Source organism: Capsicum annuum, chromosome 8 (genome assembly GCF_002878395.1).
Source record: "Capsicum annuum cultivar UCD-10X-F1 chromosome 8, UCD10Xv1.1, whole genome shotgun sequence".
Lineage (NCBI taxonomy): Eukaryota > Viridiplantae > Streptophyta > Magnoliopsida > Solanales > Solanaceae > Capsicum > Capsicum annuum.
The window spans coordinates 62,097,095-62,115,061 of NC_061118.1; positions in this window are offsets into that span (position 1 = coordinate 62,097,095).

Consider the following 17,967-nt stretch of genomic DNA (forward strand, 5'->3'; position numbering starts at 1 on the left):
TGTTTTCATGTCTCCTATCCTTTTGAAAGTTACCTTATCTTGTCTCCATGATCAATACTGGAGTTTTCCTCTCAAAATCACCCCCTCCCCCACCCCCCACCCTTAGCTTTCTGCCAGTATCTCTATTTTGTTTGGGAAGAAAGGAGTGGGGGAGAAAAGGCAAAAACTGGGCCCCTATTTACTGTCTTGTACTCATTTATAATTTGGTTTGTCCTACCATCTTTATGGAGTGCCACAATGCATTGCTGTGAAATCATGTAAACACATCTTATCTATGAAGCAAATTGAAAATGAAAAAGGTTCTTGGTGCTGGCTTTTGGATGGTAGAGCTGAAATATTGCTCTTTAGGCAGACCTCCAGATGATAAAGTTAGTAAGGTATCGTTTGGTGTGGGGTACTTATACAAATAGTCCCAGGATAAAATAATATTCTCGGATAAAAATTTGATGCGTTGTTTGGTTGCCTTATTCGGGATAACTTATTCCAATACTAACCAATAGTACTGGGATAAGTTATCCCATACATTTGGTGGTATAACAATCCCAACCCAATTTATCCTTGGGGTAAAGCCATGAAAAGACACAATAGTATCGGGATAAGTTATCCCATATATTTGATGGTATAACAATCCCAACCTAATTTATCCTTGGGATATAAGTTATTTCATACATTTGGTGGTATACTAATTCCTACCTAATTTATCCTTGGGATAAAGTCGTGAATGGGAAAATTTTCGAATTATATATATATATATATATATATATATATATATATATACACACATCATTTTGATAGTACTTACATCATTTTGTAATTTTATCTCTAATTTAAATTTTAATTAGAGTATCATGACATTCTCTTTCTAACTTAATACATGTTTAATTATTAAATAATTTTTTTTTATATTTAGGTAAAAATATTTGAAAATTTAATTTAAAAAAAAATGCAATATGACTCCATATATTAATGATACTAAAATAATGAAAAATTTGAGTAATTCTTTTTCACATATTTTGATGATAATTTTATTTTTTTAAAAATGGGATTATCAATATTTTATAGAATTTATGACAACATAAGTAATTTAATATGAAATATTAAAACTTCATACACGTTTAAGAAATATCAATATAAATTTTTTAACATGTATTTTTAGGAAAATGAAAATAATAAAGCTAAAAAAAAATTAGTAACTTTTAATATGAAGGAAAAGAATTAAGCTAGTAAGGTGGAAGACCTTTTTGTAAACAAACTATCTATTCTTAAAAAGAATGCAATGCATATTATTTTTAGTATCACAAATCAAACAATCATTAAAAATTAATTTTAGGATAACTAATTTCAACATAATTAATTTCAGCATAACTTGTTATCCAACCAAGCGATACCTAAGTGTTTGGTATGACGAGAGTTAATTTTTCACGAAGAATGTTTTCAAAGCAATTTTTGACATCACAAATTTATGGAAATAGGGTTTTGACATTAAACATTTTTGATGTCAAAAGTTAGCTTTTAATGTTCAGACATTTTCGATGCAATTTTTGACATAGAAATATTTTTCCTTAGTTATTAAGACATGCCATATGAATTACTAAGCTAACATTTTAGCTCTAGCAAATCGAAGGAAAGAAAATGGCAGTTCAAATTTAAAAAGATCTGATTGATGACTCTTTTCTTTCTGCTCGTCTTTTTTAGTTTTAAAGTCTATGCTTTCTTCTTGTTTTTTCATAGGGTACTTAGTACACACGATGAGTGCAGACAACAAAAAATTAATATTGGCGGCATAATTTTTGAAGGCTAGATATTAGGAGGTTACCGGAATCATGAAAAAGTAGATGTGATGTTTGTGTAATTTTATGAAACTATAAATTGGACAAAAGTTTAGATAACATCTGCAAAAATGACCGTACCATGCCTATTTAGGCTTTGTGTATGGAGAGGATAGCTATTTTGGGAAAAATTTAGAAATAGTAACAAATTAGGCTCATTAATTAGAAGACCCATTATAATCTTTTGCTAATTATTTTAAATAACAACGTTGTATATATATATTTGATGTGCAAGATAACATCAAATACATATATAAATACAATTAATTATCTTATTTTTAAGTAACAATTTCAGTTTAAAAAGGTAAAAGAGTTTTGACTTTCTTAAATCAAATTCATTAAATTAATTAAAGATTCTATTTCTAAAAATAAGAAGTTTTTTTTAAATGAATTTCAAAACTCAGAATAGATTTAAATAATTTAAATTATTTTTTTCTCTCTCTTCTTTTTCTTCTTTCAATTTTTTCCTTCGTTTTTTTTAGTTTTTTCTTTTTTTTACTGTTTTTTTTCTTTGCACTTTTTTTTTGTATTTTCTTTGGCTTTATTGTTTTTTGTCATTTTGTTCCTTCTTTTTTTCGTTTCCCCCCTTTTTTGTTTTTTTTCCTCATTTTTTTGTTGTTGTATTTTATATTTATATGTTTTTATATTTTATGTTTATGCATCAAATTATATATTTTAAATAAACTTATTATTTGTATTTGAATAATTTAGTCGTAAATATAGTATAATTTATCATTTGTATTTGTATACAAACAAGTATATGTATTAATTATATTTGTTTGAGTCTAAAATTTATAAACATATATGCAATTTAGTATTTAATACAAATGTATCTTTAGTATTTGTATGTCAAATCTACATTTGTATTTGTATATAAACATGTATCATTTATATACGTATGATTCAAGTTATATAAACATGTATCATTTGATAGAAATGCAACATTTTGTATTTGTATAATCTATCATTTATATTTGTATTGTTTAGTTTGTATCAATAAAATATGATTCATATCAATGAATATAAATACAAGTGTTTATAGAAAGAAATTTTTTACTTGTTTAAAAATACTAATGATGCAGTCAACTACAAATTCAAATGCAAATAAATGAAACTACAAATACAAATATAATATGCGGTCAACTTAAAATTATAAATACAAAATAGTTTTTTAAAACTACAAGAGTATTGACCAACGTAGAATACGAGTACGAATAAAATAAAACTACAAAATATAAATACAATATGCACTCAACTATAAAATACAGCTACAAAATATTTTTTTTAAATACAAGTGTGATTTGTATAAAATATAAATGATAGTGTGACCTTTAAAATACAAATAGAAGTGTGAATTATAAAATGCAAAGACAAGTGCGAACTATAAAATACGTATAAATACTAGTGTGAACTATAAATACAAATACAATTATATCAACGAATACAAAAATATAAATGATGATGAGAATACAAAAATAATGAACGGGACATTTTCATTATCATCCATGACTTGTGTCCAGAATAGCTATATTTTTCGAAAATACAAAAAACTATAAAATATAACCAAAAAATAAGAAAAAAAATGAAAAAGGAAAGCAAAAGAAGAAAGAGAAATAAAAACTAGAGATAGAAGAGTGAAAAAAAAAGAAGAAGAAAGAAACGAAAAATATAATAATAAGAAAAAAAGAATAAATGAAAATAGAAAAAAAAAAAAAGAGAAATAGAAGTTAGCAATAGGAGAGTAAAAAAAAACAAAAAAGAAAAAAGCAAAAAAACTAGAAAAAAATAAAAAAATAAAAAATAATAAATAAATAAAGAAAAAAATGAAAAAGAAAAAAAAAGAAGAAAGATAAATAACAGCTAAAAGAAAGTGAAAAACCGAAAAAGCCTCTCGCCCCCCAACCCCACAAAAAAAAAGATCAAAAAATGAATAAGAAACAAAGAGAAAAAAAGCTAAAGATATAAGAGATAAAAGAAAGAGAGAAAGAAAAAGAAGGATATAAAGCCACTAAAATATTGCTATTTTGCTATTCTATTTAAATTTTTTAAAATATTATTATTTAACTTAATTTTCAATTTCAATTTAATAACTTCTCTAGTTTTTCCATTCCTATACCCATAGGGCTATATGTGCATAAAGTTGCTCAAGTAAATAAATCTTAACAAGATTCTTAGGTTTGAATGGATCAAAGGTCAAATCTGTCTTTAGCTTCCTTTTGACTGTGAGCTGGCTTTGCACTTTGAACCCCCTTGTCAATTAACTTCACTAGTCGTTTTTCTTTTAGTTCATCATATTGAAATATAGAATTATTATTCATTTACGTGTGTTAGTGTGGGGGTTCCGAGCAGGATAAATATATTCAATTTATCTCATGTTTGTTGTTTATTTTCTGTTTATATGTTTCTTAACAAAACATAAATAAAACGTATAGTTTACTTAAATAATACCCTCTACATCCTTTTTACTAGTTTCTTTTGAAACATTGAAAAAAAAAACTAAAGAAAGATGTTACAAATGTCCAAAAGCAATATTGCTAGTTAGGGGGAAAAAAGTCATATTTTTAACTGCTTTGCTCCAGTGTATCAAGGCTACTTCTTGGTTTGTCCTTTATTTGTTAGAAAATCGGCACATTAATTTGCCTCCTCTTTACATATCAAATTGTGATCGTATTGACCTTCAACAAATATCAACAATCTTCAATAATCGATCTAAGTAGATAGTGTTGTATGCCCTTTTTATTGATAAGCTTTGCAACAATTGAACAATTTGTGTTTCTATTGCTTCATAATCCATTTACTTTGCGACTTTTAATTCTTGCTTAATGTCTACAATTCTGTAACTGTAATAAGGCTTGAAGTAGACTTCATCTCTTTTGAATATTCCAATAATCACTTTCCATAATCATCTTTACAGATCCCCTCAAATGCAAACAGCATCAAAATACATCTGGACACTATCGTCATGTCTAATTTTATCTTTCTTGCATAAAAGAGAGACCAAATAATTAATTTAACTTGCTTAGAAATAGAATTTTCGACTAGGAAATAATTCAATTATTTCGCGAGCATAATATATTTGCTATTTGAGTGCAAAGTTAATAATAGACAAGTAAACATAAACGACAAAAGAAATATTCCTATTTTCATTAAATTAAATCTGAAATTGATACCTACTCCGATCAAAAAAAATAAAATAAAACTCATATGTGTAACAACTTCAATCATAGAATGTATTTAGAAATTATTTTACTTTATTGAAAATTAGAGTGTTTGACCATTAGAATTTTAAATCCAATTCTAAATTGTTTTTGAAAAAATGAAAACAAGTTTTACTTGTCTTGTTTTCACTTTTTTCCAACTTCAATTTCAACTTTATTTATTGTTAGAAATGACTTCATTTTTTTTATTTTTGCAAAAACACCCTCTTAATTTCATTCAACAACCGGAATTAAATGCCTAACTACCACATTGCCTACTTCTTCCTACTTCCATCGATAAAAGACCTCAAAATTGAAGGCAACTTTAATTTTTTTCTTCTTCCTCAAAATATCCTCGTGATATAACGAAATCTTAATCAGTCCATTCTTGCGACTCTTTATGCAACATCAACAACAAAGACAACATTACTGAATCCTCTCATATTTGATTGTATCTTGTAGGTAAACTAGTTAAGTTGAGTGATTTTGATAGTTTCTAAAAATTGTGATATAAAATTAGATTTAAAATGGTCTTTTCAAAAGTCTAAGAAAAAGTTTTAAAAAGACATAATCAAACGTAATTTCACCTCCAACTTCAAATCTAATTCCAACTTCAATTTTAACTTTAAAAAAAATTTGATTTTTATGGCCAAACACCTACATAATTTCTCACTTAACTAGCACTGTACTAGTCCACTTACTGAATGGGGGCAAATCAAATAAGAAAAAGCAATAATCTTATTTTTCTACACGTCAAATATTTGAACAGCTAATTGTCAAAGTAACTAGTATTTGAAATAGGAGTTACTAAGAATTAACCATTGAAAATATATAGGATGCTAAGAGGTATATAATTTCCGGAATTAGACTAGTCTGTTATCCGGGAGATGTATAGCTCCTTGTAATTTCCGGAATTAGACTAGTCTTTTATCCGGGAGATGTATAGCTCCTTGTAATGTACAAATTTTAGGAAAAATAATTATTTATTTCAAATAATTTATAATAATATTTATAATAATAGTGTATTAATTTACTTGAAAAAGAATGGTAATTGCATGCATGCTTTACGTTTGTCATTTGACCAAATACTTGGCACAAACATATTAATAGGTAGCTTTTCTGATGTTGGTTGTAAGACAAATGTCAAGACACTTGTCATATTCTTACTTACCTTTTCCACTATAAATAGCCTGTGAATTCACTTCAAACCTGAACCCTCTTTCTTTTTTCCACTTTAATTTCTTACTCTCTGCTCCAATTTCACCCCTTCCTTTTATTGCTTTTTACTGTTTAATTAAAAAGGGCTCTATAAATTATATCACCTTCTAAAATTAATTTGCTGACATTTGTATTAATAATCTTATTGATTCTGTATTTTTAATTAATTAATTAGGAAAGTGCTTGTATTTTTTAATTAATTAATTAGGAAAGTGCTTGTTTAATTATGAAAAAATATTTGACTCTTTCGAAATAGTTTCTTAGAACAGTGTCTAGCACGATTCAAATATAGTTTGTAAATTACTTAAAATAATATCGTTATAATATTTATTTAATATTCTGTATTATTAATTTGTCAGAAGTTATTATACTACTGTTATTGTTGTTGTTATTATTATTATTATTATTATTATTATATCGTTATTATTATTATTATATCGTTATTATTATTATTATAATATTGTTATTATTATTATTATTATTATTATTATTATTGTGTTAATAGTTTAAATATTATTATTATTATTATTATACAACAATTCCCCAACAATCTAAGAAACTATTGAAGATAATTCTATTCCTGGTACTTCTACTACCAATGCAACTCCTGATACTACTGTTCTGGTTGTTCTACCATATGCACAATCATTTCCTGATATTTCAAATATTGAAATATTTGCTAATGAAAATTTTAAAAGATGGCAAGAACAAATATTTTCACTACTTGATGTTCATGGTGTTGCATATGTTTTGTCACAAACTCAATCTGACACAAATGTTAACAGTAAAATTTTAGAGTCATGGCAATATGTTAATAAGGTGTGTCGCCATACTATTTTAAAGACAATTTTTAATGAATTATTTGATGTGTATTGCAGTTGCAAAGAAGCAAAAATCATCTACGGCTGAAGATGTTACTAAACAAAAGTTTGTAGTTGGAAAATTTTATAATTGGCAAATGAGTGATGTCAAAGAAATGAAAATTCAAATAAATGAATATAAAAAATTGTTAGAAGATTTGAAGGCTGAAGTCATCACTTTACCAGAAAAATTTACGGCTGGAGTGTTGATTGAAAAATTATTCGAATCATGGAATGACTATAAAAATAACCTGAAACATAAGCAGACAAATTTTACTATTGAGGAAATTATAACTCATATTCTAATTGAAGACACCAACAGAAAGGAGCCGTTTAAAGCTAAGCAGGTTGTGCTCAAAGCAAATTTAGTATAAGGTCAACACAACAACAGAAGGTATGGTAATAAGTCTCAAGTTTACAAGCCTAATAATCTCAATCTTAAGAAAAGAAAAGAAACTTGTTTTACTTGTGGAAAACCAGATCATTATGCTACTCAATATAGGCACAGAATGAGAAATAACAAAGAAATGAGAAATCCTCCCAAAGCTAATTTAGCTGAAGTAGATGAAATATTTGCAGCTGTTATCTCTCAAGTAAATATGGTAGCACATATAAAAGAATGGACAGTAAACTCTGGGGCTACTCGACATATTTACGCTAATCGAGAAGCATTTGCCTCCTGTACATCAATAGGGATGACAGTAATGTGGTCTACCTTGGAGACTTAAGAACTGTCAAAGTCTCAGGCAAAGGTAAAGTGATCCTAAAACTCACTTTAGAAAAAACTTTATCCCTCATGGATGTGCTATATGTTCCTACAATGCGAGCAAACCTGATTTCTGTGGCTTTACTGGATAAAGCTGGAATGAAAGTGTCTATAGAATTAAATAAGATTATTTTAACAAAAAAAATGTATTTGTGAAAAAAAACTATTGTAATCATGAATTTTATGAACTTAATATTATCAATAATAATGCATCAGCTTCTGCTTATATGATTGAGTCTATTTCTTTATGGCATGCTAGATTAGGACATGTTAATATTAAATATATAAAGAATATGCAATCACTTGGTTTAATATCTGGTTTAGATTCAAGTAATTTCGATAAATATGAAATATGTGCTGAAGCTAAAATAACAAAAAAGTCATGTTTTTCAGTTAATAGAGAAACTGATTTGTTATCTTTAATTCATATTGATTTGGGTGATTTTAAAACAAACTATGACTAGAGGTGGTAAAATATATTATGTGACTTTTATTGATGATTTTTATAGATATGCTAAGTTGTATTTGCTTAGAAATAAAGATGATGCATTTGATGCTTTTGTGTCTTATAAATCAGAAGTTGAGAACCAGCTTAGTAGAAAAATCAAGAGAATTAGATCTGATAGAGGTGGAAAATATGTTTCATTAAATGTTTTTTGTGAAAAAGAAGGTATTATTCATGAAGTAACTCCGCCTTATTCTCCTGAGTCTAATGGTGTAGCTGAAAGGAATAATAGGACATTGAAAAAAATAATGAATTCTATGTTAATTAGCTTTAATGTACCTGACAATTTGTGGGGTGAAGTTATTTTATCTGCATGTCATTTACAAAATAGAATTCCTCATACAAGAACTGGAAAAATCCCTTATGAATTGTGGAAATGTTATAAACCTAATTTGAAATATTTAAAAGTGTGGGGTTGTCTTGCTAAAGTTCTTCTTCCTGAACTTAAAAAGAGAAAAATAGGTCCTAAATCTGCTGATTGCATGCTTATTAGATATGCTGAACATAGTGCTGGATATAGATTTCTTGTATTAGAAAGTGATGTACTTGATAGTAATATTATAATTGAGACACAAAATGCAGAATTCTTTGAACATATTTTTTCATTATGTGATCAAATATTTCATGCACTTGTTGAAAGAGAAAATGAATCAACCTCTAATATTGAGGAACTGAGAAGGAGTAAAAGGCCTAGAAAAGAATATTTTTTTTATGGAAATGAATTTCAGACTTTTCTTGTTGATAATGAACCAACAACTTACTTTAAAGCTGTATCTTCTTCTGATGCTAAATTTTGAAAAGAGGCAATAAAAATGAACTTGATTCAATTATGAAAAATAATACATGGGTTTTAACTAATTTACCTTCTGGTGCAAAATCGATTGGTTGTAAATAGATTTTCAAAAAGAAACTTAATCCGGATGGATCAATTGATAAATATAAAGCCCGGTTAGTAGCTAAAGGATTTTCTCAAAAACAAAATATTGATTGTTTTGATACATTTGCACCAGTAACAAGAATTGCTTCTATTTGATTATTAATTGATTTGGCATCAATTCATAAGCTTTTTATCCATCAAATGAATGTGAAAACAACTTTCTTAAATGGTAATTTAGAAGAAGAAATTTACATGGTTCAACCTAAAGGATGCGTAATTTCTGGACAAGAAAATAAAGTTTGTAAATTAATTAAATCTCTTTATGGCCTTAAACAAGCTCCTAAATAGTGACACGAGAAATTTGATCAAGTTCTAATAAAAGATGAATTTTCTTCCGCTGAAGTGGATAAATGTGTTTATACTAAAGTAGTAAACAATGATTATGTGATAATTTACTTATATGTTGATGACATGCTTATATTTGGTACATGTTTAAATATTGTGAAACGTACTAAATTATTTTTGTTTACTAACTTTGATATGAAAGATCTGGGTGAAGTAAATATGATATTGGGAATTAAAGTTATAAGGAGTGAAGATGGAATAATGTTGCCATAAGAACATTAGGTGGAAAGACTTCTTAAAAAGTTTGAATGTTGGGAGATAACTCCTGTAGCCAGTCCTTATGATGCTAATTTTAAATTAAAAAAGAATAATGGTGATCCAGTAGCTCAATCTAAATATGCATAGATAATTGGTAGTCTGATGCATTTGATGAATTTTACTAGGCCTGATATAGCCTATGCTCTGAGTAGACTGAGTAGATATACTCATAATCCTAATAATGAGATTGGTCTGCATTAATGAGACTGATGAAATATTTGAGAGAAACCATGAATTATGGTATCTTGTATAGTGGATTTCCTTCTACTTTAGAAGGGTATTGTGATGCAAATTGAATCTCTGATTCAGACGAGACAAAATCCACTAGTGGTTATGCGTTTACCCTTGGTGGTGGTGCAGTATCATGGAAATCAACTAAGCAGACGATCATTGCTAGATCAACTATGAAATCAGAGTTTGTAGCTCTAGAATTAGCTGGTACTAAGACTGAATGGCTAAGAATTTTTTTAGCAAATATCCCTTTTAAAAAGGATGATCTGTCGCCTCATGTCCCTTTAAAAAAGGATGATCTGGTGCCTCTTGTATATATACACTATGATTGTCAAGCCGCAATTGCTATTACGAAGAATAAGTCTTACAATTATAAAAGTAGACATATGATATTGAGGCATGATGTTATTAAGCAATTATTGAGAGATGGAATAATTTTCATAAATTATGTGAAGTCAGAATTGAATTTGGCCGATTCATTGACTAAACTCGTGGGAAGAAAAGTATTCTTCAAACATCAAAAGACATGGGGTTAAGGCCAATATGATTGTTAATAAAGATGGTAACCCAACCTATATGATTGAGAGTGTTTGAACTACTGCTAAAATGGAGGGATGAGTTATAAACTCTTAATGAAATCATAGTCCTTATAGATGGTGTATTTAAAGCAGTGTACACTTGATGAATTCACCTCTATGAGAAGTGGAATGAGGCCGTTCCTATGAGACTTTTGGCCTTAGTTTCTAGAGCTCTCATGAATACCAGTCACGCGCATGACCTATTGGCGCAAAACTGCGTTGAACAATAAAATTACAGTCAAAATGTGATTAATAAAATCTCTGGCTTACAACTAGAATTATTTGGTTCATAGAAATATTATATTTCACCGATGATTCTATAAGTTAAATTTTATTGGTCTAAATTTGGTTCATAGTTCAGAAGACACAAAACCTACTGCATTTTGTCCATATAAATCCAGCAAGTTAAAACTCTTTTTACTATAAATTATTTTGAAATAATGTGGGGATTTAGGAAAAATAATTATTTATTTCAAATAATTTATAATAATAGTGTATTAATTTACTTGAAAAAGAATGGTAATTGCATGCATGCTTAAAGTTTGCCATTTGACCAAATACTTGGCACAAACATATTAATAGGTAGTTTTTCTAATGTTGGTTGTAAGACAAGTGTCAAAACACTTGTCATATTCTTACTTATCTTTTCTACTATAAATAACCTTCAAATTCACCGCAAACCTGAACCATCTTTCTATTTTCCTCTTTAATTTCTTACTCTCTCTACTCCTATTTTACCCCTTTCTTTTATTGCTTTTTATTATTTAATTAAAAAGGTCTCTATAAATTATACCACCTTCTAAATTAATTTCCTGACATTTGTATTAATAATTTTGTTGATTCTTATATCCTTTAATTAATTAATTAATTAGGAAAGTGCTTGTTTAATCTTGGAAAAATATTTGACTCTTCCGAAATAGTTTCTTAGGACAATGCCTAGCACGAATCAAGTATAATTTATAAATTACTTAAAATAATATCGTTATAATATTTATTTAATATTCTGTATTATTAATTTGTCAGAAGTTATTATATTGTTGTTGTTGTTATTATTATTATTATTATTATTATTATATCGTTATTATTATTATTATTATTATATCGTTATTATTATTATTATTATACCATTTTATTATTATTATTGTTATTATTATTATTATTGTTATTATTGTTGTGTTAATAGTTTAAATATTATTGTTATTATAATTATACAGCAATTACCCAACACAAATATTCTGTGATTCATTTTGTACTAATGATGGTAGAATCAAGAGTCAAACTGGATAGCTAATTGAACAAAAAACAAAAAGAGGTCTGAATTGACGAGAAAGTCTTGAAGGGAGTCTAGATAAATATATAGGCCTTAATTCATCGCCTTAAGACAATATAATCTATTCAAAAACATACCCTATGATAGATTCAAGGAGAGAAGTATATATATATATATATATATAAATTTAAACGAAGGAACTAGGTAGATATATAAGAGAAAAAGAGAGAGTAAATTTAGAGAGCTTGCATGTGTTGGGTTCAAAATTGAGAGAGCGTCATGCAGAAATTTATAGTTTGCAAATCAAGATGGTGATAATTCAGATAACAAATAAAAATATACTAAAAAGACACATTATTGATATTATTTAGCTAACTGACCTACACATGGAAACTAATATTAAAGTAAACATAGACGATAATTTAGAAGACAAAGAAAACATACTAAAAACGTATTATTATATGATTTGGCCATTGACCTACATATGAAAACCTAATATCGAAAAATCATTGAATCTATTGGGAGAAATATCCCCTAAAAAAGACTCCTTAATGACTACATTATGAATACTATTATGTTGTTGTATGAGAAGGGACTCTTCTATTCATATAGTTCCAAAATCTTTCCTCCAGGTTAGCCAAATATGAAAAAAATTATATTTTTCTTTCATGAAAAATAAAAATAATTATGGGATTACTTCTATTTTCTTTCTAAGAAAAGTAAAACTTAAATTTGGTAAGAAAATCAAGGAAAAAAACCCTAATAAATCTCCCCTTTTTGGCTTGATTTTTTTGACTTGATCCGTCTTCTTCACATCTTTATTCTTCGTTCTTCACATAGTATTCATCACTGTTGCTTGATATGCTTAAAAAATGGAGCTTTTGGGTCAAACATATATGAATCCTTTCGGGTTAAAAATATTGGAGTCCTTTGCAGGGTTAAAAATGAGTTTTATTTTCAAATATGTAACAATAGGATTGTTGAAAATATGATTGACAATTGTCTCCACATATAGTTTTTTTTCTTTTTCTTTTTATAAAAAATCTTCGTCTTCGCCAAGTTTGTTGCAACTTTGAACTTAAATTATCCTCAGTTGAACCATCGGATCTTTGAACCATAAGCTCTGATATCACTTGTTGGTTCGAAATCCAGAAGGCGTCATGCGGAAGCTTAAAATTTGCAAACCATAGAGGTGATAAATCAGATGACACAAAAAAAATACTTAAACCATATTATTGAATATGCTTTGGCCAATTGACTTACATATTTAAAAATAACTAATATTATTGAAAAACATGAAAACTGTGGGAGAAGTCTCCCACCAAACAAGACTCTTTTAAGGACTACATTGTGGATTCTATTGTGTTGTTATATGAGAAGGGCTCTGAGTTTCAAAATCTTTCCTCCAGGTTACCCATATATGGAAAAAAATTATATTTTTCTTTCAGAAAAAGTAATTATAGGATTACTTCTATTTTTCTTCAAAGAAAAGTAAAATTTAAATTTGGTAAGAAAATCAAGACAAAAAATCCTAACAACATGTGAAGTAATGAATATACTTTGTGTATTATATCTCGTAGCATTATTTCTTTTATACATAGAAGCTCGTTGTGGGGAAGCCCAAAAGTTCTTATAATTGTTAGCTAGTGAAAGCACATTACTACAACAGCAATATATGGGTCTATGTAGGCTTGGACATTGAGCCGAATCCAGTGGAGTTGAGGATATATTGAGTTGATCCAAATTTAACCTAGCTTAAATAGTATCAAGCTAAGCCAAACTCAACGACCTTTTCTACATTTTGTTAGAGCTTGGGTAGAGCCGAACTAAGCCGAGTCAACTTTTTCCTATTAGTTATTATTATATTATTTTAAATGGTGCAAGATTTTTACTGAACACTGCTTTATATTTTAAAACTAGTGCACTTAAAAAATTGAATCACATTAATAATTTAGATTCATAAATTAAAAATTTTATTTGCATCAACGAATGTTAGGAAGAAACATATTATATTTGGTTTGCTTTGATTTTAATAATTGAAAAATTAATTAAATTGATTTGATGATAGTAGGGATAAGTTAGAAATTTACTTCCAATGGAATAACTATTAATCATAATTTGCTTGCATTTGAAAAAATATTAATTATATAACTGTTAATTTTACACAGATGATGCTTTTCAAAGAGTGTAAAACTTGAGGCATAATTGGAGTTGAGGTGAACTTAGGGAGGGAGAGTGGTGGGCAGCATCGGCCGAACTTAGTCGTTTTGATTTAAATTATATTTAATTTATCATAAATCTCTACTGAATACATAGATTATTAATTTAGAACTCAATACCTTAAAAAGATTAAAATCCAAAACCTTTCGGACTCTGAATGAACTAATGGTATAACTTTGGATTGGTACCAAAATAACAAATTATAAAAGAAAATTTAATTAAATAGAAAGAATACAAATAATAAAAGTGCAGGCTGAGGCACAGGAGAGGCACATGACTACAGATTAAAATTACATTAGAAGATAAAAAGGGTAAACAATTGTTTAATATGATTAGTTGATTCACAACTGTAAATATTCTTAAACAATGAGAATAAATTGATATACCACTGCTTCTGCAACAACTTTTATTTTTAAGAGAATTTGATTTAATTTTTTTACACCCTAATGAGAAACAAGGTAAAGAAGCTAGACGAACACCATGTCGATATCTGAGGTTTGACATGCAATTTATTTCAAGTAATTACACATAAATTACTATTAAACCATGAGGAAATTGTTGGAAAAATACTTGGTAAGTAATACTTTAGTAAGAATATAGTATTTGATTCCTATGGATCAGCGAGGCTAGGATCACACATACAATATTAATAGCATTTTAACCTATACAATGATTCCTCCTATCTCTTCCTCTCCAAGAATAAAATACTTAAATGAATCCTCAAATTTCATGTATTCGAAGTACTAAGATCACTTCAATTAATTTTTTCAGAGTTCGATTTTTCTTTGGTTCTTTTTTGGGTGGGTGAGTAGGTGGTGGTGGTGGGGGTGAGGGGTGGGGGGAGGGATGTGGGGTTCTCTTTGTTGGTATTTGTCTTGGTTTTCTTACTATATTTGAAATTCATTTAAGGAAAAGGAAAACATAAATTCTCCATATTTGACTAATTCTTGTGCTTGTAGGAAAATGTTATGGATTCTATAAATAATACGTCTTTCTTATAGTTTGGTAGCATCCACAATATAGTTTCAAGGGTTTGAGAGTTTCGTTTGGGGGAGACTTTGCGAGGCACAAGTGTTGTGATGTCGGTTATATGGATCTTTTTTTTATTCTGAGTGAATTGTGTGAGGTTGTCTCTCTTGAAGTTTTGCACTTTCTTTATACATTGGATTGCTTATCTCTTTTGTGAATGTAGGTCAATTGATATAACCACATTAAATTATTGTGTTTTTTTTATGTATTTCTCGCATGTCTTCTTATGTGACGTCCTTCGAGGTTTGCTTTATTAGTGTTCGCATGACATTTGATTCTTTTGATCCTAACAAGTGGTATCAGAGACAACTTATCTATCAAAAATTCTTGGATCAAGGAAAATATGATCAAGATGGTATGTTTAAATGGGAACAATAAAAATATATAAAAGAGCAAGATGAAAGATCTTCTATTTGTGAGAAAGATGCATCTTTCTGTTTTTACTGCTAAAAATTCTGAGAATATAACTGATGAGAATTAAAATTTTGAGTACCAAAAAGTATGTGGATATATAAGGCAATAGGTTGAAGCCAATATTCACAATTATATTGTGAATGAGAAAAATGCTAGAACATTGTGGAAAAAGTTGGAGACAATTTACACTTCCAAAATAGGCAATAACAAGTTGTTCCTACTAAAATAATTGATGACCTTTAAATACAAGGAGTACAATCCTATTCCTGACCATATATATGATTTTCAGGGTGTCTTTGATCAAATTTATAGAATGAGTGTTAATTTAGATAATGAGATACAAGGATTTTGGCTTTTGACTACTCTACCAGACTCATCATGTTTTGTTTAACAAATTCAGCTCCTGATGGCAATGTGACTATGGAATTTGCCCAGAGTGGTGTTTTGAATGAATAAGTAAGGAGAAAATCTTAGGGCTCGTCCTTACACTCAATGTTCTATCTTTAAAAGATCGAGGGAGAAACAAAATAAGAAATACAAGGAATAGAGGTAAAAGCAGAAGCAAGTCAAGGCCTGGATATGAGAGTTCTTCATGCTAAAATTATGGCAAGAAAGGAAATATTAAAAAGTTTTGTAATGGATTGAAGCAAGAGAGTAGAGAAGAAAAGAAAGAAGAAAATAATGGAAACTGTGTTGTTACTGTTGTCCGATATAACCTTATCTTTGCTTGTGATAAAAATATCATCAATTTTGTATCCCATGATACTAGTTGGATAGTAGATTCTGGAGCTACATCTCATGTCACACCAAGAAAAGACTTCTTTTCATCTTATACTCTTGTTAACTCGGGAATATTGAAGATGGACAATGCTGGTGAGGTTAAGGTGTTTGGTTTTAGCACGAACTATTTGAAGAATAATATTGGTACAATGTTAGTCCTTCAGAATGTCAAGCATGCTCCAAACATTTCTCTCAATTTGATATCTGTAGGGCAATTTGATGATGATGGCTATCATATGACTTGCTCAATGGCCAACAGAAGCTCACCAAAGGCGCATTAGTTATGGCTCAAGGAAAAAAATATTTTAATTTATACATGACTCAAGTATCTATCCTCAATGGCTCTGTGTATTTGGTGAAAAGTGACACTTTATCAAAATTATGCACAAGAGGCTCAGTCATATGAGCGAGAGGGGGATCACATATTTGGCTAAAAAGAATCTACTTGTCAGTTTGCAACAAACAAATGTGAAAATATGTGTTCACTGCTTAGTGGGGAAACAGAAGAGAGTTTCTTTTCACGATTATTCTTCCTCAAGAAAGCCTGACTATTGGAGCTAGTACACTTTGATTTGTGTGATCCTCTAAAGTGAAGTCACAAGGCGGTGAACTTTAATTTGCGACTTTTATGATGATCATTCTCGCAGGCTTTGGGTATATCCTTTAAAATCCAAAGATCAAGTACTTGATGTGTTTAAGAAATTTCAAGCGTTACTTGAAAGACAAACTGAGAAGAAGCTAAAATGTATTCTCACTGATAATTTTGGTGGATATATTGGTCCTTTTATAACTATTGTAAATCACAAGGAATTCATCATTAGAAAAATCCACCAAGACACCTCAATTAAATGGCTTGGTAGAAAGGATGAACATAACTGTAATTGAGTGTAATGACCCTTCAGGTTATTTTTTGTATTTCTGCTCATTCTTGCCATTAAGAGCTTTCCTATAGCTACCCCAAGTCCTTTATGACTTGCTGGAACTAACAGTATGGTTATCGGACAGTGCATTTGTTTTTAGAGACAATTCTCTATTTTGAAGCATTTGCTGGTTTGAGTTGGATACCAGGTCAAAAATTCAGTCAAATGACCTTGTATGTAAATTTTGACTATCCCAACAACTTTGAAATGTCGATTTTAGGCTAGGTGGATCCTTGGTTTGGGTCTTGATAACTCAAGCTTATTTTGAACTATTGACCGAAAGTTAAGAAAATGACAAGTGGGTGTGGGACTCACCTTTCGTTGAAACAACCCCAGATGGAAATTTCAATTTCTTGATTAAGTCTAAAACGTCAAATTTGATAGGGTAGCATAGTTGTTTATCCGTACGAGTTTCTAGATGAATCCCAAAGGATTGATAAAAACTCCCATTTAACTTAATGTTTCAGCTGTTTCACCCACTTAAGCGATCATTTGGGTCGCTTAAGCTGTAATACACCGTATTTCTATCTAGCTTAAATTCGTCCTAAAAATATCAAAGACTTATTTTAAAGTTAAATCCACTTTTATACACGTAGAATTTCTAAGATTT